The sequence below is a fragment of the Pieris brassicae genome, chromosome 3, assembly GCF_905147105.1.
Source record: "Pieris brassicae chromosome 3, ilPieBrab1.1, whole genome shotgun sequence".
Classification (NCBI taxonomy): domain Eukaryota; kingdom Metazoa; phylum Arthropoda; class Insecta; order Lepidoptera; family Pieridae; genus Pieris; species Pieris brassicae.
The window spans coordinates 18,223,066-18,247,805 of NC_059667.1; the positions used below are offsets into that span (position 1 = coordinate 18,223,066).

The window sequence follows — 24,740 nt, forward strand, 5'->3', positions numbered from 1 at the left end:
TTAATTTTTACTCTATATACAAGTTTAATATTCGATCAATCACTCAAAGAATCAGAGCTAAACATTTAGAGGCTGGATATAACATAATAATCAAATTAAATCGATACATAAATAGGTTTAACCTTACTGTATACGTTTGTAGGCGGACACTGTCTGTTATATCCGATTTTTCTTGGTCGAAATGTTTTTGTTAAAAGAAGAAAAGAATCTAAGAAATACTGAATTACCCCAGTTCTTATTGAAGATATACTTCATATAATCCATAAGTACTATACTTTTTCGTAGAGTAACGCTAGATTCATATTTAATAAAGGTAGAGATATCTTTGTAACAAAAACGTTACATATCTTTATAGGTTTGCTAACGTAAGTACAAATAAATATATTGCAATATAGTTAATGGAAAGCCTAGTTGCTAAGCAAGAATAGCCTAGATTATATTCAAAACGAAAATTGTTTTCACGTCTGTGTCGTGATTGTAAATTTATTTATACTAAATCAAAATATTATTAACTCAATAGATGATAAATTATAATGAAGATTTTTCTATTATATCAATCAATGTACACTTATGAACGTCAAAAACAGAAATGTATATAAAATGCTTCTAATTTTTACATTTACTGCCAGGTCTCAAATCACAGGGCGTAGAACGGAAGAGAAGAACTGGCATGCAGGCCATGCACATTAATGTACATTATGACAAATGTAATTATTGATAAAGATACAATTTATTTAGCTGTGAAATAGAGATTTTTCGGTCAAAATCGAATCTCAAAACCAATGCTAGTTACTACGCGATTTTTGATGAAACAAATTGAGTGATCGAATCAATGTCTGATGTTAAAACTTGGAAGTCATGAAATAACTTATAGTCTTTATGGAGTCCAAAAAATAAGTTAATATTATAAATCCTTCACAAAGAAAAGTAATAAATTAAGACATGTCGGCAAGATTAGCAAGGAGACTGAGCAGGCGGTGCTGACTCATCGCTTTACTTGTTAAGCTGTTAGTTTTTCCTGACTTTGCACAAATTAAAGCGATCCTCAACCAACCAACCATTCATTATGTTTTGTATAGCGTTTTTGTGAACGCTTGGTATTGAATGGTTTCCTACTTCAACATAATCATACCACATATGGTGAGTTAAATCGCAAATTATTCACATTTCAGTTTCAATCAGTTATCACTGGATTAAAATGTATCTCTTTAAGTCCTGTTCGGATTTCTTCGTGCTCGCTGTGCGCTCATATCAGACAAAGTAATTAACCTTATGCATTTTGAATTTAGAATTCTTACAAGTGAAATGTGAAATGTGAAATGTGGAGAGGCAAGGTCTATTATTAATTATAAGATGTAGGTAGATTAATTTTTAACCTTTATTTGTATATTGTATTAATTCATATAGCAGTAAAATCATAAAGTCTTCTGTAAAAGAATGTCAATGTGTGTAAAATTATCTCAAATGTGAAACAAAGTCGTTTTCTAGCAAAACATAATAACGAAGTACTCGTTCCTAGCTGATAGAATTTCTTAAAATAGACATTGTTTCCTTTGAACAATGTGAACAATATTATAATGAGTTTAGCTTTTATTTTTATTTAGTACAATATTTTAAAATTCATCTAAAAATCATTACAATATACGAGATGTCAAAGAGTGGCCCATGTACCCCAGGGGGAAACGCCTTTCATCTTGCTTGCCTTATTTGGTTGGTTAGGGTGACGTTCCACTAGGAGAAGGCATCACGCCTCTGCCTCTGACTTGTCATAATTCACTATCCAGAGTAGAGTTGCGCTCGGGGGTGTAGGTGTCTAATGGCGTAATAGCGGGCTAACTCACTCCAGACTTTTTGAAGGGCGCGGTGGTAAAACCGAGGAACCTTTCTACACCCTAGCTGATTCAGTTGATGGTGCTCTCTGTTGTCATATCAATACAAAATTTAAGTTAATTTAACAAAAAATTGTTCTTAACATAGATCCTGTTTCGAACCACACATTAGCTTTGGCTTCCCTCATGTTGTTGAGTTAGGGGTACCATCTCCTCAATACTCCATTAATTGGCCCAAAAATTTTCTTTAGTAATTTCGTACTCAAGACAGTTTTACAACGTTTAGTTTACCACACGTTGTCAATATTAACTGAACAAATTCAATACAATTATCAGAAATTCCACTTTGTGACAAATTAATGGCCTCGCAAAATTATACGAGAACTATCACTAGAACTGTCATCAATTAAACGTCACTAAAATGACAGTTGTTAATACAGACTAATGGTGTACACGCTTAAATTTACACGTTTGCATCAAATGGTAATGAGAATGATTGCTAGAATTAAGTGTTTGTTTGGTAACGTAGTTTGAATGCTTAATATACAAATGAGTGGTATTTAATAATACCAGCAGTGTTCACCTAGTTGGCCTAAATATGCGTTTATCAACCTGGTCCTACAAGTACACCAATAGATGTTTTTTAGTATCAAGATGAGCAAATTGCGAGGATATCAGCATGTTTTAGACACGTAATCGACATGTATCAATCACACAATTTAATACAAAATCATTAATGAAACAGAGCAAGTGTTCAGTAAGTATATTAGAAATTTATTTGGTCTAGCTTAAGGTGAAATGTGCGTTAATCAATATCTAGTTGTTTTGCATTTTATGGCCGCAATCTAGGCCATAAGATTCCATTTATCATAAAATTCATATTTTTCTATTAAATACCGTACATCTCTGGTTGTAATTTTAAAAACATCTAAAATTATTGCCTATTGTTGTACATTTTTTACTAGCGTACTACCACAATTAATTTATAGGTTAGCTTAATGTGTTTTTGTATTAGTTAGTATTTTTCTACTGTAATAATAGTTATACATTTTTTTGTAATGTAATAATAGTTATAGTAATACGTCAATAAATTCCTAATATTTTATATAACTTCTTTTTTATAAAATCTATACAGCCGTTTTTTTAGTTTTTTTTATTATTGTTAATTAATATTAATTTTCTATACAAGACCTCACAGTAGTTTTAAGACCATCTCGATGCCTTAACATATGACATCATCTGAAAATCTAAGTCTAAGACAAAAAAGAAGTTAAGTGTTTTTTTTAAATAACAAAATTAATAATTCAAAAGCCTCCCCTAAAATAACAACCAATAAAAATATTGTGTAGAACAACACTACACATCAATATTTCAGTAGGTTAAAAATAACAAATCAATACCATGAAATCAGAACAACTCAAGACGTAGTAGAATTTATTTCAAAGAAATTTATGATATGTAAAAACAATGAAATATACTATATTCGAGTTAAATAAATTGTTGAAATTCAGAAAAATTAAAATTGTTATTTAGAGTGCCTATTTAATCATTGGCTTCACCACAATATTCCGATAACACATGTTTGAAATAAATAAATAAGGAAACATATTTAGATTGTAACTTTTTACGTTCTTCTAATTCACAAACAAAACCAAATCTAATAAAACCTTTGATATTTTGGGTCGCAGATTTGGAGGATTTTAATGTAAAAATACTACACAGAAAGGGAAAATTATTTATTGGATATTTAGTTGTGGTATAAATATACCACAACTAAATATTATTTCAAATATGAACGTGGATTAAAAACAATTAAAATAAAAAATGGAAGTTGATTTTTTTCTTATGAAGTGACTGGTTTCATGTATTTTATATACATTTCTAAACGAAATGCTTTAAGGACTGTCAAATTTGATACTATTAAGCTTAAAAGCTTCCTTAACTTTGAAGTATGTACTTAACATTTGGCAACGTAAAGTATCCAAGGCATTTGTAAAATATTCCTTTGAACCCAAATCAAATTACTATAAGTCAAGCTAAACGATATTAAATTGAGAGTTAGTATTCATGAAATTAAGACAAATTTATGAAAATCTGTTTATTTTTTATTATTTCGTCCTTAAACATTTACCACAAGCCTTATAATATTTTCATCGCTAGACATTAATATTCGGGCCAAAATAATTATATTATATCGTCTTGAGATTACACAGAGATCTTCGTATCCAAGGTACGTCAAACTGTAACGTTTCACAAGTTTTTGTATGACAAGATAATAATTACAGAAACGTTTTAAACTGTTTTGACTTCCTATATCAGTTTCATAGGTTTTTCCTAATATATTTTTATTACTAGTTTGGGTTTGATGTCACTCTTTATTAAATCGTAATCACCTAGCTAGCTGCAACTGGACTGTCAGCATAGACAAGGGAAGCTAGTGGGACGCATGTTAAAATGTCAGCATTTGTACTTTGACGCAGAGATAAGCAAATGAGAGCAGTTCGTATGCCACAACTTACAAGTGACATATACCATATATACTCTATATATCATATAAATTACTTGTTTTCTAACAATTTCAAAATAGGTTTCTTAAATAATTACTGTTTAGTTATTATTAAAAAATAAACGAATCCAAGTTTATGTAATAAAATTTTGCACGAGATTAAAAAGGCGTAAACTATATGTTACCTGTTTATAGAATACTAGAAGCGCTGTAATCTTTTTCATCCAACTATTTCATGACGTCGCGATATCAAAGTTAATTATTAAAATACATACAGAAACTTAAAATTTACGTTACACCATAATAACACAATGGTTTTAAGAACTTGATTCATTATTGAAATTAAACGTAGTAAAATGTTATTTCCGTTTTCTATTCTTTCTTTTTTTTAATTATATAAAATCTCTGCCAAAACGCTACATCCTGTCCGGGATACCAAACAAAAGGTGATATGAGAGCAAGTCTCATAGTAGCAGTAATTACGTATGCCATTGTATGGACCAGAAACAATGCCCAAGTTTTAGCTTGAATGGAGACGAAACCACTTTGCTGAATTTAACTTTTATACACAAAGGAAGTTGGCCAAAAATGAATTTTCAAATGAGTTTTTATGGAAACGGCTTTTTGAACAATTACTTTTTGTTTTTAATTTCAAGGTCAATTTTAATTAACAATAAAGATCGGAGTTGTTTTCATTTCATTTAGATATATTATGATGGAGAAACTAATTTAATTGAGGTAAGGAATAAGCTTGTGACGGTAGACCGTTTTGAAACTTTTCTCAAACTTAGGAAAAGTCAATAAATTAAGCTTTATTCTGTATAATGACATAATTGACTATATCTAGGAAAACTTAATATACACATTGAATTTAATTGTATTTTTTCTCATATAACAGATAGATAGTATATCCATATACTTACCTCATTTCGTACGCAAATAAAACTGTAGGTGATTAGTACGTGTCGCCTCGATTTTATTGTCTACGCACCCTTCGCATCTTGGTACCACATGTTACCACTAGTGGCCAGGTAGGATAATTTTTGTATATAAATCTACAGTTTTTAAAAATTAAACACATTCCACATTCCATCTTCACCTCTTCTCAACGAATTATTAGGAAGTTTTATTTTAACCAAACTAAACCAAAACTCCCTAAAAAACCTTTGATTATATTGAAAATTATTTGTGCATAGAATTCCTGAAACCCGAGCGAGTATTTAAAAAAATAAAGTTCAAAGCCACCTTTCCTTTAATAAAATTGTTGGCCATCTTTCTGGTAAATTTCGGACTTAAAAGACACAAATAACACCAAAATATAAAAATAAAACACGGAGGTTATAATTAAAGTTCAAAGGATCAGTCCAATTTTGTTTGAGGAGCTCGTTTGAATAAAAGGCTTAAATAATGGTAGAATGACATTTTCGACAGTAATAAAAGGATGTTTTTTTCTAAGATATCAATTATTTATCAGTAAATACGTCATATCCGAATACGTTATATCCGTTTTGTTGTTTTAAATTATTTATAAAAGTTAATTAATTCGTTGTAAATAAATTAAGGTACGCGGTATTTGTGATAAACTATTTTAAAGTGTTCAATATTTATATTATATTCCTTCATTGAATTAAGAATTTTTAATACTATGGATGTTTTACAAATAGTTATTTTTGCCTCTTTAATCTTCCTTAGATTTTAATTATAAACATAGATACATAATGTCTGATCTTGTGAGTTTGCCAAACTCTAAATATACCAAATATTTCACGAAGCTAATCGATTAAAGCTGGGTTATATATTTTCTAATCATGCGATATTCAATTTGATATTTTAATCAAGTTCCAATCAAATCCCGCCGTTAATCTATTGAATTCGCGAACAATATATTTATCAGAATTGAACGGTCCAGTGGACAAATATGTGCCAGGCTAATTAGTGGGACGGTAATTTCATAACGCTATTATACGTGCAATTTACGAACCTAATTTAGACCGCTGTGGTTTATTGGTTTCCTATATTTAGATATACAGGCTACAACTATCTAATCCGTATCCAGGTTTGACTGTGGACCAAACATTCGGAGTTGGTAAACACGGCTTAAAAATAAAATAAAAAAATATGTTTATTATGGAACATGAGATACAAGTATCACTTATTCCACGTTTTTATTTAAACACCAATTGAAATAGGTAGACATCCCTACTCATCGGCAAAGAAGACAGAGGCCGAGAGAAAAAGCGAGCGTAAACAACTCTCGGTACTCTTTTAAAATAGCAAATCATCAAACACCACTTATTTAAAATTCCTTAAAATAAGTATTACACATTTGTAACATATCTGCACAGTTTATAATAAGTTTATTGGAAGATGCTCAGCTATCCCATAATATATAGGAAGAAAAGATCACAACGGTTTCTTTAAAATTTAAAGTAAAAATTATATCACAAAAGTCAATTTATATAAAAAGCAGACCATATAATGGAGGATTTAACACATTTCTTAAGAGTATGAATAATAAATCGGCAAAGTTGGCGAATGTATGCGCCATTTGCCGATTAATAATCGCTAAAGTGGCGCCGCCTGTGGTGGTACTTCGAGTAACTACCGGCCCTTTTAGTGAGGGTTTAAACGCTTGCGACACACTGGGTAAATCGCTGTTATTAATAGAATTAGTTTAATGTGTGAAATTTGCGTTATAATATACTTAAATGTTTTATAAAGTCCTCTGAACAAAAATAGTAAAATTAATCCTATACTACAAAACCCTGTCAATAATTAATAACTTTATAATAACAGTAGGCATCATTATAACTTAGCAGGTTTTCCTGTTATCCCTAATTGTCATAAAAAAGTTGATAAAACTATAATTTATTGTCTTTCATCACATCTGAACAAAGGGCTTAAACAAATATTTACAATATTCATTAACTGATTTTGAAACTCTCAGCAAACAATAATCGTCATCAACTTCTACAAATATGTATGAGTGTTGGAGTTACTTACAATTTTCTTGTTAACCAGAAAATTGGCGATTTAGAACGATATTTTCTTGCCAGTTCTGTTATACTTAATGTTAACTTCAAAAATTATTAATTATTTATAACTTAGTTAAACATATTAATTTTATTAAAATAAAATCTAAATTTTTTCTGAATGGATAAGATTTACTAGATACTTGTGTGCCACTTCCTTTACTTACAAAGCCCGCCGTTTCATCAGTCAATGACTGGTCATTTCAGGCTACATCATAATTTGTACGAGCAACTTTACCCGGATTTAACAGTTTCTTAAATCAAATTAAGTACTTCGTAACAATAGAGATAAATATAAGTAGCTTCGATATGTTTAGTTCATTCAAAGTGAAACTCAAACTCAAGATATCTTTATTCATATAGGTAAACAAGTACACTTATGAAAGTCATAGATTAAATGTAAATTTACATTTACTACCAGTCCGCAAGTCAAGGGTGTAGAGCGGGCAAGAAGAACTGGCAAGAAACTTTCCGCCACTCTTTTTTATCACTATGTTTTCAGTCATACAAATTGTTTGAATTGCAAATCAATCCCAAGGATTATAATCATTTAAGTATTCGTCAAATGTATAAAAATATTTATTGATTAATTTACGTTTAACGAGGGCTTTGAATTTATTTAGTGATAATTCTCTAATTTGCTTTTGAAGTTTGTTGTAAAAACGAATACAAATTAGTTCTATTTGACGTATTATACTGGTGAAAGCCATCATTTGTTTTAAAATCATTTATATTTTTTTGTACATACAACAAGGCTTCAAGAATATATTGACCAGATAGTGTATTAATTCCGTATCGACTCCCTCGGAGAAATACAACAAATACCCCGAACAGCCCGCTTCTGCAGCACAATTATGGATTGAACCTCTTCAGCAGCACCCCACAGTAGAATACCGTACGACATAACGCTGTGAAAGTAGCTATGATACACAATTTTACCCATGTCCTTATCAGTAAACTGTCGGATTTTCTTTACTGCAAATATGCAGTAGACTGAGATCTGCAGAATACTGCAGAGCTCCGCCTATTCGAAAGAGTCTCTATGTGTGGGCCCCAATAGAGTTTACTATCTATTTTTAAGCCTAGAAAACAGTTTTGTCAACAAAGTTTAGTTCACTGTCCTAAATCTAATACATTTTGTTTTATTCTCACTAAGCTGTAAGTTATTTACATTAAACCAGTTAAATATACCAGAGATTGAATTGTTTATATCATACATGTAAAATAATACATTTTTCCTATTCACTTTAAATAGAAGTGAAGTGTCATCAGCAATCAATACCATCTCATGAACTTCGTTGACAGTTGAAGAATGGGAGGTCGATTATATAAATCAGAAATAAGAAAGGCCCGAGAATCGTGCCATGGGGGACGCTGATTGACACCTGCGAACCCGCAGAGGTGATTCCATTGACATGCACTCTTTGGATCCTTGCCTTTAAATATGAATTCACCAGGCTTGAAGCTTTGCCATCAACGCCATAGTGTTGAAGCTTTCCAACCATTCAATTAGAAGTCAAAAATATATTATGAATATACAACCGAAACCGTTTACGACGGTATATTGACTAAAACTAAAGGTCCCCGCTGAATTCTATTGTATTAGGTACTTAATAACAATGTCATCGGCTGTTACGACTATCGGTTTTTACTACCAAATATGAGTTCCTTCGATGTCGTTATATCAGAATTTGACTTTATATGAAAATACCCATCATAGGTTAACGGTTATAGGTATAAAGGTTTTTAGTATTAAAATAGTAGTTTATTTAAACCCACTGTAGATAACTTAACATTAATATTTATTAGTTGTACAAAGCAGATTTTTCTATCTAACACATGTCGATTTTTGGAATTGAAACATGCCTATTTCCTCATGATGCTTATGCACTATATAAGCGAGTATTAGATGCGCATAATATAGACAGAAACTCCATTGGTGCGCACAGCCAGGGATAGGACCTACGACCTTAGGCATGAGAGTCACGTGTGGCCACTAGCAATGCCCACACGTTCATATTTGGTTCAATAGATGTAATTTATATTAAACTTTATTAATATATATTTAAGTTAAGAAGTTGTATTTATAAATGTTGTACTAGCGTTAACTAAAGTTTATATTAAAGTACCTTCTAAACAGCTCTTGTCAAAATGACTAATTACATTAAACAAACACTAACCAAACATTATAAGTAATTAATCAAGACTATTTTGCTTTATCACGACCAAAATTAGCTGCTTTGAAAAGTCACTTTGAAAAATGGTATAATTGAAAATCTTCTTTCTCGGGATACCAGAAGTCAGACAAAAATAAAAGATACTTATGAAACAAAAGGCCGAAAATCTAATAACATCATATTTTTTTATAATATCCAATAATTACAACTCTGATTTCAGGAGTCATGACTAAAAGGAAGAAGGAGAAGACGGTGCTGTAGAAAAAAGATATCACCTATATAAGCGTTAGAAGAAAGCGAATGGAAAAAGAAACCCATGGATAGAGAAATTGGCTTAAGAAGGTTCTTAGAACGCTGGGCAGTAACAGAAGAGGACGCCCGTCAGAAACTTGGGAAGGTAAAATAAATGAGAGATCGGGAAAAGGTTATAAAAGATTAGAGGCAGGATTCTGGAAGAGGCCTTCACTCCTTCGGGGTTTTATATTGCACGGGTTATATAGCACGACTAAATTCCGCTAATTACTAATATGTCTATTTTCTAAAGCATACTTTTAACTACGGAAAACTTTTCAATTAACATTTCTATAGGCCTCCATTATGACGAAAGATATATGTAAAAAATGCTACATGGTTGCGTATATGGTTATGCAACCGATATCACAAAATTTAAGTGGTTTAAAAACTTCGCATTCGTATGTGATTGGATCCCATTAAAAAAAATATTATCCCTCTATTAATTATATTAATCTCGTAACTGATTTAACTAATGTAGGTGTTTATTACTCGGTCTTAAGTTATGACAGAAATATATAAGCTCCTATCAAAAGCCACCAAGTACAGATTATAGTTAAACTAATGATTGCATAGCCAAACAAATTAGTGTTGATATAGGTCATGTTTGGAAATGGATGTAGTGCAGTTAGTTTTGATCCATTATGGTTAGATAGCTTGGAAATGCTGCTCATTAAAAGTTACCAGGATATTACTGACAAGCATATCCATAACTGAAATGAAACATGAAACCTTCGATCTGGATTTTGTCTCGCTAATTTTCAATATTCTATAAAACCATAGACTAGATCAGAAAATAACTTACGAATTTATTTTTATTTTTTTAGATCTAGGCGTGTAAAAGGTTTAAAAAAACCTTTCCTTCATAGCAACTAAGTCAGTTTTTTAATGAGTTTAACTAAAGCAATATTTCGTCTTTTTCTGCCAAATATGTCTATGGCTGAATAAAAAAGAGTCAGATATATAGTTTAAATAATAAGGAAATATTAGTCTAACTTTGTTTTTATGTAAAAGGAGTGATGTATTTACGTGATATATAAAATTTACTACATGAATACATGGCCTAGAACGGTAAGCAAAATATAAGACTCATACTTGTAATAAAAGCTTAATTAATAATAAAGTAGCTGGAAGAATAATCCATAAACCCAGTGAACGTTCAATGATTAATATGGTGGAAAGCAATTTTTCAATCATTGTGCCTTGAACACATAGTACTATTAGTCTCACTGTATCCGCTTGGCGAGCTATTTTGTTTCTATAGAAAGTAGAATTAGGTTTTATTATGTAATTTTAGACTCGTTTAATTACCGCAATTTGAATTTTCGATAGTTATCGATTTTTATCGAGTAATATACCACAATATATTTCGCATTATATAGTAACTAAGCTTATCAGAGGTATACCCAAATTCCAGTATTATACACCACCAACAATACGTGCAAGAAATAATCTTCGATTTTATTGGTACTATATTTTTAAGGACGTCCTTAAGAAATACGAATATCTTTTCATACTTTTGGATTACGTCTTCCAATATTTCTATCAAAGAGTCTAATTCTTGAGTTAAAGAGATTATTGAGAATAAAAGCCTTTTGAGATAGGAAAGATTATAATCGAATCAAGCATAATTATGTTGTCAATTTATACTATAACAGGTAAATATCCATAGTTTTATCTTTTATAAATTTCTGTTGGATATTGGGAAATCATAGTTTTTTTTATTTATATGATATATTTTCTTGTTCACGTTTTACGTTGTTTGATTCATAATATTTTAAGGCTCATTGACTAAACATTATTGTTTCAACGGGAATTAAGACCTTCAGGCTATACACATGTTTACATAAAAATATTAGTACAATCATCAGCAAGCTACTTTATAAATCAGTGCTATGTCTGAAAAAAATATTATTTGCGGCTTATACGATGCTCCTAAACTTGGTAAGACATTGTAGAAGGCTTTATAATGTAAATTGATAGAACCCAAAATTCATAATTTAATTAAATGTCACACATAACTCTTAAGTGGATTACGTCACACTAACTATTCCAGACACAATCTTATGTACTCAGCAAGTGTCAAAGTTACTGAAATTGGTAAAGTGACGGTTAATAAAGTAAATTTGTACAGTATAGACTGAATTAATTGATAATTTTCAATCTAGGATACAACCATATAAAATATGTTATGTTGAAAAATACTTTTTCATTATGTTGTATTTTATATATTCCTTCCTATATACTATTATGGGTATAAATAAGGATTTAATAAGTGACGGGCCAGGAATCCTACAATACTCTATTTGCCTATACAATATTATAATTAATTTAGTTGTGCATACATTAATTTATACACAATACATATTTTTAAATACTATTGTGTATAAACTACTAATAGTTTTACTATTATTTTTTTGTGAAATTTTTGTTCACCGTAAGTGTCATGTGTTTTATAATAGATAGATTGTAACTTAAATTATACAAAATGCATTATATTTTGAAATACTTTTTTTATAGAATAGGGGCAAATGGGCCTACGGGACGCCCAAAAAGGGCAGTCATCGCAGTCCATGAACACCCAATTTTTTATGGGTGTGTCACCGGCCTTTAAGACGTACACTCTTACTGTGAACAGTTGGAGTTCTGAAATAAAGTTTCATTAAAGATAATATATCTACCGTAATATTAATCTACAGAATCACATTAGATTAAGATAAACTTATATTGTCTAAAGAAAAATGTAAGCGATGAAAACACGGTCAGATCTTTTCTTCGCATTCCATTGTCTCTCTTACATAATAGTCAAGAATATACTAATTAAAACAAAATACACGTAAGAGAAAATTTCCATTCGCTTACAATACAAACTTTACGTATAAAGTTTTGCTTTTTGTTTATGTTAAGTCTTGTACAACAGTATTTTCTAAATTGAAGTTTGAGATAGAGTCATAAAACAATTACGATGAAAATGAACTTTGTATATGCATAGTACTTTAGTACGCTAACAATTTATATTATGTGTTAATTAGAACTTCGGAGAACAAATATGTGTTCAGTATATATTAATATTTTAACGTACAAACGTTTCAGTTGTTGCTATTTTGAATCTGTGCAATTATAGTCATCGGATTGCATGAGACTTAAGAATTTTGATTCGCTATCCTTATCATTACCTGACGTGATCATTTATTCTACGCATCTAATTTGCAATGTTGGATCGTAAAAATGTTATGTATATTCAGGTTCTTGTTGTTCAACCCCAGGGCTTGGACAGAGTTATCTCTGTCGTTTGGTGTGAGTAGTCTTTTGATATTTCTAAAACAAGTATCATCAAAGGCATCCTTACCCTAGCTCAGCAACATCGGTTTTGTTTGAACTGCCATATGACATTTGCCAAAAAACTGTGGGTTTTCTCTAATTTTCCAGATGAATACTAATTAAAATGGATGAATATAAAAACTGAACTAACGTTTAGTTTTAATCAAACACTCAATAACGTTCTTACTCACTATAAGATCAAAAGTCATAGCGGACAAATACTAGAAACTAACAAATTTAATCGTTAACTTGGAACAAAGTTAAGCTATGGTATAATCCCAGAGGATTGTAAACTTTGTGAATAAAACTCGCCGTACAACTTCAATCCCTTTTGAACCCCGTTACACTTGTGCCAACGACATTATGATACATACAACAATTCTGACGATAATCTTTATGACATTTTTAGCAAGCTGAGTTGTTGAAAGAGCAGTGTTGGCCTAGTGGTTTGAGCGTGCAACTCTCAGCACTGATGTTTTAGGTCTGAACCCTGTGTGTTTCTACATATGTTGTTGTATTCTATTTTTTCCTTCGTTTGAGGTGATGGGAATAAACATCGTGAGGAAGCCGGGCTTACACTTAACAGTCGACATTGAAACTGATAATGAAATCTACCAATGAAATGAAATGAAGACCAAGACCGAGAGTTGTAGCGCCACTGATGTTTACAAATGATCGTTGCCCGTAATTTGAGGCCTTTAGTCTTAAGTAATTGTACATTATAAGAATTTTCATTGCAGATCCTTTGGACTTTCTTCTTTAGATAAATAAATAACAAAATACACTAGAACACAGAAACTTTAGATTTTTCAAGTTTTTCGACCATTGCTCACCTATATTCCGTACCTGATATCGATGGCGTATTAGTAATAACATAGTTATTAATTAGCATTTATGTAAATTGACTGAAATTATCAATCAAAACTCTTTCCAAATTTATAAATTCTACGCCGACGATGGCAAATGAAAGCTAGTTACTTATAAAACAGTAAAAATTTCTGACTATGAAATAACTACTAGTGCTTCAAGCAAACTACACATACGCAAAGTTTGTAGCAATTTCGTAGCACCAACAACGTATATAATTGCGTACCATATGCTACGCATTTATTTTGCTATGTAAGAGCTTTTAGCTCCACAAACATATGTTACAGTTCACTTATTGTACTGTTAGGAACAATAAACCGGAAAGAAAACCTTTAAGGAGTTCATAATTAAATGTATGTCTTACCGTAAATAACCTCATCTGTGTCTTTAAAATAAATTTTATTTTTCAATGTACATGTTTGATAATATCTTCTTCATCAAATAAACTATAACACTCTAGATACTAATAGAAAATTTAATAAGAAAAATAATCTAGCTGGTCATAGAACTTATTGCAATTTGAATAAAGGGTTGGAAGAAACTGCTAATTGTAATGTGTAATCTTTCTTGTTTATTACTTGTTTTTGGATAAGTGTTTTGGTGTAAATGTAATGTTCTTTTTTTATGAATGATTTATTTTTAATATATTATTTACATGTATACGTAGTTTAAAAATAGGTAGGTAGAAATTAGCAATTGTAACATGTGATATCAGTGCAGCAGTTTCTTTTACAGGGCAAATGAGCGGGACCTAATGAACTAATGTTAAGTGATACCGTTGCCTATCTGCCAGTGGGCTAGCGAATGTGTTACCGGCGTTTTAAGAATTAATAGACTTTTGTTTCTTTCTCTTTTTTTAAATTATTAATTACAATTGTAAAAAAAGTACAAATATTTTTTTGATAGTGTTAGTATAGATTTACTAGACTCGTTATTATGTCTAGCGATAATGTGTATAACAAACCGAGCAAGAGTGCAACACACAATGAATACTTGGAGCACACAATAAACATGCTATCCAGGTCTTTAAATGCACTAACGGCTCTCACAGCTACTTGAAAGCATTACTCTGTTGGATGTACATTTTATGTGGTACGTGGGTTGCCAAACAAAATCCCTGTTGAATTTAACGAACGTTTTCTATTAAAAAGAGAAAGCTTATAAACAAGGTTTAGTGTTAAATATCAATTGAGTACATAATTATATAAATAACGCCTATTCCCAAGTCAAATTACATCAAACTTTGTTCAAATAAACCCTTTACAAAGCACTTGTGATATAATATATTATTTATATATAGCAACATTGGCAGTGTTGCCCTACTGGCTTCAGGCTGCGACTCGTGGACTTTCTGTCTATGTGGGTATGTCAGAAGACTGATCATCTCAAAGTCAAAATCATTCATATATCAAAATTTATTCATATAGGTAACACTTATGAACGTAAAAAAAAAAATATTGCCAGTTCTCAAATCAAGGACCTAGAACAGACGAGAAGAACTGGCCATAAACTCTCCGCCACCCTTTTCTTACTTGTAATCTACTTGTCTCTGTAATAAAATTATTTATTTTTTGTTAATGTTTAGTATCTTCTTTATAACTATATGTAATATGTATTTTTGCACTTCTTGCCTACCTTATGTAATTTTTCTTTTTCTTTACTCACAGTGGTTGCCTGGAACAGATCGCTCGAAAGCGATAAGGCCACCAGTTGCCCTCCTTTTCATTTAATTATGTTCAATTTTTATATTGAAATGTAACGAAGTGTTCATGAATAAATAAAATAAGTAAATAAATAAATATAATCAAAAGATGCAATCTAATGCCAAGATCAAATTAGGGATGTAAAAGAGGAGAATAAATTGTTTATTTTTTTACATTTCGTTTTATTTATTTCATTAATAAATATATTTACAAAAGTGAACCTACGAATTCGTGCTTAATATTCCAACTGGAAAATAAAATGATACGAATAACTTTTATCACACAATAACCGTCCTATTAGCTGTAACATTAACGTTTAACGTAAACACAGCCGTTATTCAAATTGCCATGCTGTCGTTAGACATTAGCCCCTCGCCACATTACGTGTAATCGTTTCAGATACAGTTTGTATGAATCAATTACGGTTTCATGACAATTAAATAATGAAAATATTTTCCCAATGAGTGTAGATAAGCGGACATATCTGAAATATGTTAACATTCGCATGGCGTATTGCATAGAAATAAACCTTACAAAATATATAACTAATTATTCAAGTTTTTTTTACTCCTGGCGGTAAGTTTATGGCAACAATTTTAAAGCACCAAACAGGACAGACTAAAGAAATATATGGGCGTTTTAAAAGCCCAATAGTTCTACTTAACAGATATAGACTTTCTATTAAGCTAGTAAGTGATAGCAGTTATGATTCAATAAACCAACAAAAACTTCTACACGTTCAATTTTACTCAAGCTTATTTAAAAATAAAATATTAATTTGGATTAGGGTTAATCAAAATTATTTTATTAAGTTAATGAAACCGTCCCAACATGTCGCGGCCTTCTTTGCGTTGGTCTAAATTGTACTGTAAATGTAATTAATGTTCAATATGTATTCTCTGTTAGACATTTATTGTAAAATATTCATCTCATTACTAACTCATTGTCTCTGAAAATCAAATACCACTATAAAATTTACATAGTCAAAATTGAGCCTGTATAAGCTACATTAGAGTCGAGCATAATCTGAGAGCACCCGGAGCATAATGTTTTTTTGATGAGAGTCATACGTTGCAAAAATTACTTCACTGTTTGGTCATAGCTTTATAGAAATATTTACAATCGAATTCGTTCCAAATTCAAAATTGTAAGCAATCTCTACCTACGTAAGTACCTTATTGAAGTCACGTATTAAAACATTTTTACTTATATTATATAATGTGATTTTAACATTAATAATGATAAGTATTGAACGATTCTAATTTCAATATAAAAGACGTCACAGGCGAGTATAACTACGACAAGACGCTCTTACGTTAAAAAAGATCTTTCTTTTTTAACGTAAGAGCGATTTTAAGGTGTTTAAACAAAACGAAAAAATGTTTAGCATAAATTGAATTAATTCATTTTAAATCAAATCACAAGGTTTGCTCATAAAATAAATGTTAAGTACTTTGCACGTCAATCGTGTTTACTGAAGAACCTTTTAGTATAAGAGCCAGAGAAAAGAAATAACATCTTCTCTTCATTAAGTACCGATTTCTTTGCATACCATTAGTACTATATTTTGTATAATATATATAATTACCGTGTTTTGAAGGAAATTACCTAGAAATGGTAGTATTTTTTTTGTAATAGGAGGCAAACGGGCAAGAGGCTCACCTGATGTTAAGCGATGCTGCCGCCCATGGACACTCACATTGCCAGAAGGCTCGCAAGTGCGTTACCGGCCTTTTAAGAATTGGTACGCTCTTTTCTTGAAGGACCCTAAGTCGAATTGGTTCGGAAATACTTCAGTGGGCAGCTGGTTCCACATAGTGGTGGTATACAGTATTCTAATTAAAGCACACAAACCAAAACATAGGTTATCACAAATAGAAATAATAATTTTAAATTTCAGTTCCTTATGCAACATAACGTATTCTTAATATACCATTAACTTTCTTTAAAAAATTAACAGCATGGTATTTGTGAAAATTAAATTGGACGTAAAACAATTCGCTCTAGGGCTACACGTGCAAATGAAAGAGAATGGAAAATGAGTCAGAAAACATGGACGTTTTCCTTTGAGTAAAATTGATGTTTGGATGAGAAAATTGGTTTGTTTTTGCCGGGTAATTAAATGCTTTAATTTATTTACATGTACGTATTCATAAAACAATCGATACAACATGAAAAGACCAGTGTTGACTAGCTGTGTGACTCTTAATCATAAGGTCATGCTTTCGATTCAGGGCTATGTACTAATGGACTATCTGCGCCGTGAACTCTCGCTCGTACGGTAGGTAGGCAAACGCTGATCACCTATTTGCCGAAGCTTTTATCCGAAGTAGGTATATATCGTAAAATAAATCTTTTCATTAATCTAGAGTTGTAAATTATGATTATTGAAATTTACATTATAAAACCATATAAGTTACATAAAATTTTAAAGGGTGTTATTGTGTATGCTTTTTTTTATTAGAATAGCCAAACTAACTTCACCATTAAACTATAAACTATACCACTACTATATTTTCTTTACGATTTCTTGCATTGAATAATCATTGGAACGATGTAGTCATTAAGTAATATACCGCCACATAAAGAAAGATTAACTTCTAGAACTTAGTAGTACTAGAATAGCAGTCTGTTAACAACGATAATAGTTCAAGTTTAATAAAGATCTCATAAGTCACCATATTTTTTTATATGCAGCAGGAGGTAAAAGGCTTACCTGATGTTAAGTTATATCACAGTCCATGGACACTCATATTGCCAGAAGGCTCGCAAGTGCGTTGCCTGCCTTTTTGAACCATAGGAAATGTGCGTAATGCATGCGGAAGTGGTAAATCACTAAGCATGTGAGTGCAAGCCCGTGGCACAGCCAGGAATTCAAAAACTTCAAAATCCTTTACTTATTTAGTTAACACAATATACGCATATAAACGTCAATAAAGAAATACATTTAAAATGCTTCCAATTTTACATTTAATGACCGTACTTAAATCAAGGGCGTAGATTGGACGGCGTAGAAGGAGAATGAGGCAATGAATTCTCCGCCACTATTTTTTCAACAGTCACTGATTTCCATGCCTGTCGCGGTAAATCGGCACTCGCAGCCCCAACCTCTCTATCGCATCTTCAATGTGTAGTAGCCCTAAGGATTTCAAATAGGTACCGAGTAATGGATCGTCCCTCCTTACCCTAGCTGAATGTATTCAACCATACCAGATATGCATTATTCCTGAACAAAGCCCTCTACACTCAACCATGATTTGGGATACATAATTCATAAACACCGTAGTGAATACTGATGCTATCATTCTTTAGAAAACAATCTAAATTCGTATGAAAATATGATGGTGATAATTACATTTAAGTACGCCAATTATCGCGCACGCAAAGTAAACATAAAGGCTCAAATGCAAAGGAAAATAAGAATATTTAGTTTTGTGTCGTGGAACAGAAAGTTTGATACTAGAAACTCGACTAAAACTACTCAACAGATGAACTTAGAACGATAACAATGATTAAAGTTTGTTTAGGTATAATTTTATCGCAAAACTTGTCTACGACTGCGTTAAAAGTATTTGATATTATTTTTTGAGTTATGAATGAGACCACATATAATTTTATTATCCAAAATCATTATGAGAAAAGTATTAGGCTTGCTGTGTTCAAATATTTAGTTTTATGGTTGTATGGTAACAACAACTGGATTGTTATATCTTTAACGGAAGTGCGAACTTTATTAATGACATAACTCAACGTATCATAAATCGTTGCCAACGATATACTGTCACTTCAAGTTAGTAATAGACAATGATTTGTGATTAGAGTCTATTGAAATAATATTAACGCAGAATTTGTGAGTGCACGCCATCCACACCCTAATCTAAAGTACGTATTTCCTGTGTATATAGTGCTAGACAGATATCTAAGTGTAAACCAAATCTTAATAGAACTTAATCATACTTTTAGATCCTTAAATGCATTTAATAATAAAATAATTAGCGAACTGTCTTTTTTCTGTAACTATAGTTACTAGCACCCTAAGTATTTAAATATATATAGAAATAAGCCAATTTTCCACCCCATTAAGCGTAACTTTATATATAATATGAAAGTATCGGTAATTGAACTCAACAGCCGAAGCGCCGGGACCCTTTTATTTGGTCATTCAAAGAAAATTCTTTTCATGTTCAAAGTCGATTGAGATACTTAGGAGTTTAAGGTTTAAGTGTCTTAGGCGATTAAACGAGTAGTTCAAAAGTTTTATCTAAACCTCAAGGAACGAAACACTCTTTATCTTCCTGAATAATGTGGTATGTAAAGTGCATTCAAGTCTAATAAAACATAATAATACCAAATAAACTTTTCTCATACAAATTTTTCAAAAAATAATTAAAAGCTTAACATAAAATACGTATATAAACACAATTTAAATAATTTTCTACCGTATTAACGAGATGAATAACTTTTAAATTAATTGAAATAAATTGGAATATTTTTTTGAAATCCGAGATTTGATTCGATATCTTTCATAATTGTTTCATTACAATAAAGTTATAGTAATATAATTCTTATTTAAATAAACGTAGGCACCAAAAGAATGTTTTTACTATACACATACTAAAATAAATAACCACCTTTATACATTAGTAAAGCAAAAGGACGGATGAAACGGTTTTAATTAAAAATACACGGTTACCTGTTAAATACCAAGGTCATAACTTTCCTTTTACCCGGGAACACACACAAGGACACTCAACACTACACTACACACTTCGTGATACTAAGTTATGATGCTGCCACCGACACGTCTGCTCTATGCAGAGTTTGAGGCCTGACTGATGTGTAATGGAAGACAGCGCACGCCCAAACTTAAGATGGAACTTGGAAGTTATATATAGTGAAGCTTTTAAGCCTCATGTACTCTAATTTTTAGTAAATTTGTAATATAAAATCGCTAGGCGTCTTGGCATACGGATGTCGTTTAAAATAAGATGGACGGTATATAGTTTACGAGAATGATTTATGTAAATCTTTGCAGCGATACTGAAAGTACATATGCAGGTTTTTATGTAATGGTTAAATATATTATGATAAAAGCTTACTGCTGATTATGAGAACAAAAATGTAGTTTTTGATGCTATTTGTATTGGTTTAAATGTACTTAATGTAACAGAACTAATGCTGATAAAAAAAACTGAGTTATCTTCTACGCCTAAGGTTATCCAAAGTAGTACAGCCTTACGGTTTTGAAGATTGTTTCAATTTCGTCAAGCTTTTCCAGCTTTTCACCTAGGCGTACTTCATAAAATTTATAAAATTTTTCGTCGTAACAGATAAAATTATTATTTAAATCTTTGTTGCATAACGAAAACATCACTTTGTAAAATATAACGTTAACAAAACTAGGTCCGTCATTCCCAAACGGCAGTAAAATATGTTGAAATATAGTACAAGACAGCACTCACAAAATTAAATTTCCAACTAAACTAAAAAAGTAATTTGTCTGCGTTTTGAAGTTAGCTTCCAATCACAGGGTCGCCCTAATTGTCCTCTTCTCTCCAAGTTTTTACAAGTTTTCCGTCTGATTACGACATGCCCGGCCTCAGTCCCTTCGGAAGTGAGTTATGACAGGGCCCCTACAATTGCTCCACTGATTTTATTTTTGTGTCTGGATTGTCCATGTGGAATTAAAAGTGGATTAATACACATTAACCACTTTGTGACAATTATCAGTTAAAAGAAGCGACACATAATTATATTTGCTTTACATTTTTATCGTTTTATTATATTATATCTAAACGAATTACATGTATACGTTTAAATATCTATATTTAATGACAGATATACCGATTTAAATATTAAACTTTTATAAAACAATATCAAGTTCAATAAGGAAAGGTATTTCATCATTAGATGATATGATTTTGGTTTATTTGTTAGGGAATATTCCCTTATTAAACTATCATTGAATGTATTGTCCTACCCTTGGATTCGTGGTCCTATATCAATTAAGTATTAGAATCAGAATCTCCGAAGATTACTAAAATGTTCTGATTTCAACCCTTAACGAGCATATCACTTTGACATATATACATGTGATATTGTTGGAATCGGATAATATCTGAGTAAGATACTATATTTAGAGCTTATTAGGAACGTGTGTTGAATGTCATAAGTGTGGGTATATATATATATGCTCGCCCATTTCCCGGAAATTAAGATTATCATTTATCGTCAAATCGAGATCCATCTTAGGGAACATTATTTCATTAAAATCAATTAGCAGTGTTTGAAATATGAATAATATTTTCCCCTTTCATTAAGCGCTTAAGTAACATTGTATAATAATGTATTTGTTGAAGAAAGTAAGTTATATAAGATAATTCTACTAAGATAAACATTAATTAATTGTAATAAAACATATCGTTCTCCACGCCAAATAATTATTAAGCAAATGCTTAAACAATTTTATTCGGACTACTCACCAGATGGAGCAAGTTGAGTTTGTTTTAATCATTTGTTTTTAATTATTATTTAAAGCTGAGGTGTGGCTTGAAGCCTCGAAAATTATTAAATAATTAAATAAATTTTATTTAACAGCAAAGGCAAATTTATTACGTTACAGTCTCTCATTGACCACAATTCTCGAAAAACACTGGAAAAACCGAGTTATATAAATAATGTAATAAATAAGTAAGGTTTATGTGGTGTATTACTCACGTAATTCAATTACTATGGATAATTATGAAGCTTTGATTTCATCCCCTAGGTCTTAAACCTGCGTGTGTATTTTTTGGTTATTTTACCAATGCATCAGTGTGCCGAGCGTTGGCAAGCTTTTATCCCAAGGTTTTTAAAAAAAACCCGTCCATAAGTACAACATTAAGAAAAACACTTTTTGAACGGATTGAAGCTATGTATTATTATTAAAAAATTATAACTCACCGTGACCACGCACGCTGAAAAGCACGCGAAACGTGGGGGAAAAAAAATTAAAGTTATGTAAATAATTATAAGTTTTAATAATAATACATAGCTTCAATCCGTTCAAAAAGTGTTTTTCCTAATGTGTAAAAGCTATGTTAACAATAGACAATACTATGTCTACAACATTTTAAATACACACTATAAACCTCTAAAAGCTATTGAATATTTTCTCCGGATGACGAGAATTATACAAATAATGTTATAAATCACTTTCTATATAATTGCTTATTATATGTATATACATCTAATGAGCAAGCCGCGTGTTATCTCTTGTATCAAATCCCTTAATATCCCTGATGCTCAGCACACATAAAAACAAAGTAGAACGAACCAATCAGTCAGTGGGAAGTGTTTCGAGGAATTTATTAATACTTTTCTCTTATTTATATTCGAAGTTTGAGACAATGTTTTCGAATCTGCATAACTTTTTGTTTTGCGAGAGCATTTTCTTGTCTTCGCAAGGTCTATGAAAATAAATTTTGATTACGAAAGTATTCTTAATATTTGCAAGAAGCATTTTCTATAGTCATCATATGTACGTAATACGTATGTATTAATGATAAGGTAATAAATATTTAAATGCGAGATAGTTCCTGAGTGATGTAAAACTACGTTTTTCAAAAGAACAAGTGTTCATTTTTTATCTTACAGTAATTGTTAATAGCTTAGCTGCGACAGGTTTCACGTGCTGTTAAAATGAGATTATTAGCTGACTTATAAAGACCTGCAGTGCCTCGCAGTGTTAGATCAACTGCTTCATTGTGTATATGAAATCAAACAAAAATTAATTTAAGATGTGTTTTATATTTTTGAGTAGACGTCAAAAAATCAATCCCCTTTGATGGACTAACTTAGTAATTGTATATCTATGCTTTTTACTGTGCGCAAAAAAGTGATTGTGAGGCGTTAGAAAGGCATACTCGTATACTACAAATTCATGAACTACGCTTGAGCAGTTGAGTTTAAAGTAAGCCTATGCCTGTAACAATATAAATGCCATTCGGTATTTAAAGACACAAATGTCATGTATTCATTTCGGCTTTGAAACATTGGCCTAGACTTTTTTATTTTATATATGACATAGATTAATGATAATTAGCAAAAAACAAAATATTTATTCGTTTCAATATATTTTACGTTTTTCAATATATTTCATTTCGTTAGATTAAAATTGTACAACAAAACCAACTAAACATGTAATTTGTACCAAACGAAATATACATGGTTTTACGTTCTCATCTTTTGAACATGAAATATAAGTCAAGTTTTCTTCAGTAACTGATATATTGTAAATAAGTGTACTACTATGTACTAAGTCCTACACGGCACTAAATGCTCCATTCATACACAGGCTTCAGTTACACTTACAAATACACCCCCACACCCTACACGCATTAGATATATTATTGTTTAGTACAGACTAATTGGCGTTTCAATTTAAGAATTATTTTGTATTTTAGTTAAATAAGCTGTAAGAGTTTTTCTTAATAAATAAATAAGTGCTTACCTTAAAATACCTTACCTTCGTGAGCAGTGTTGGACTTGTGGCTTCAGCGTGGAACTCACATCCCTGAGGTCGTAAGGTTCGATCCCCAGCTGTGCACCAATGGACTTTCTTTCTATGTATGCATTTAACATTCGCTCGAACGGTGAAGGAAAACATCGTGAGAAAACCACTAGCCCAAAAAGTCGACGGCGTGCGTCAGACACAGAAGGCTACCTACTTGCCTATTAGATTATCAAATGATCATGAAACAGATACAGAAATCTGGGGCCCAGACCTAAACAAGTTGTAGCGGTTTATTTTACCTTACAATAAAAGTGTATACAGTACTTTTCCATTTATATTGTATACGTACTGTTTTTGCTTTTGGTTGGTTTTTAATATCGAAAGTTCATGAAACATACTTTTTCCCAGTACCTGATAGTGAATTCATAATGAAAATGAAAGTTATGATTCCGCAACTACTTTAATATAACAAACTCAGATAAACGCTTTTTGAGGTCTAAGATTCAGATTCTAGCATTAA

At 31.1% G+C, this 24,740-nt stretch overlaps 1 protein-coding gene across 2 annotated transcripts in view; it reads right to left on the bottom strand.

Moving 5' to 3' along the window:
* LOC123707202 overlaps window positions 1-20,540 on the bottom strand; it is a 64,056-nt gene extending 43,516 nt beyond the window's left edge. For both annotated transcript variants that reach the window (XM_045657058.1, XM_045657057.1), the window contains exon 1: window positions 20,420-20,540. The gene's annotated coding sequence lies outside the window, so the exon portion shown is untranslated. The remainder of the gene's footprint in view (window positions 1-20,419) is intronic.
* Between the last annotated feature and the right edge of the window lie 4,200 nt (window positions 20,541-24,740).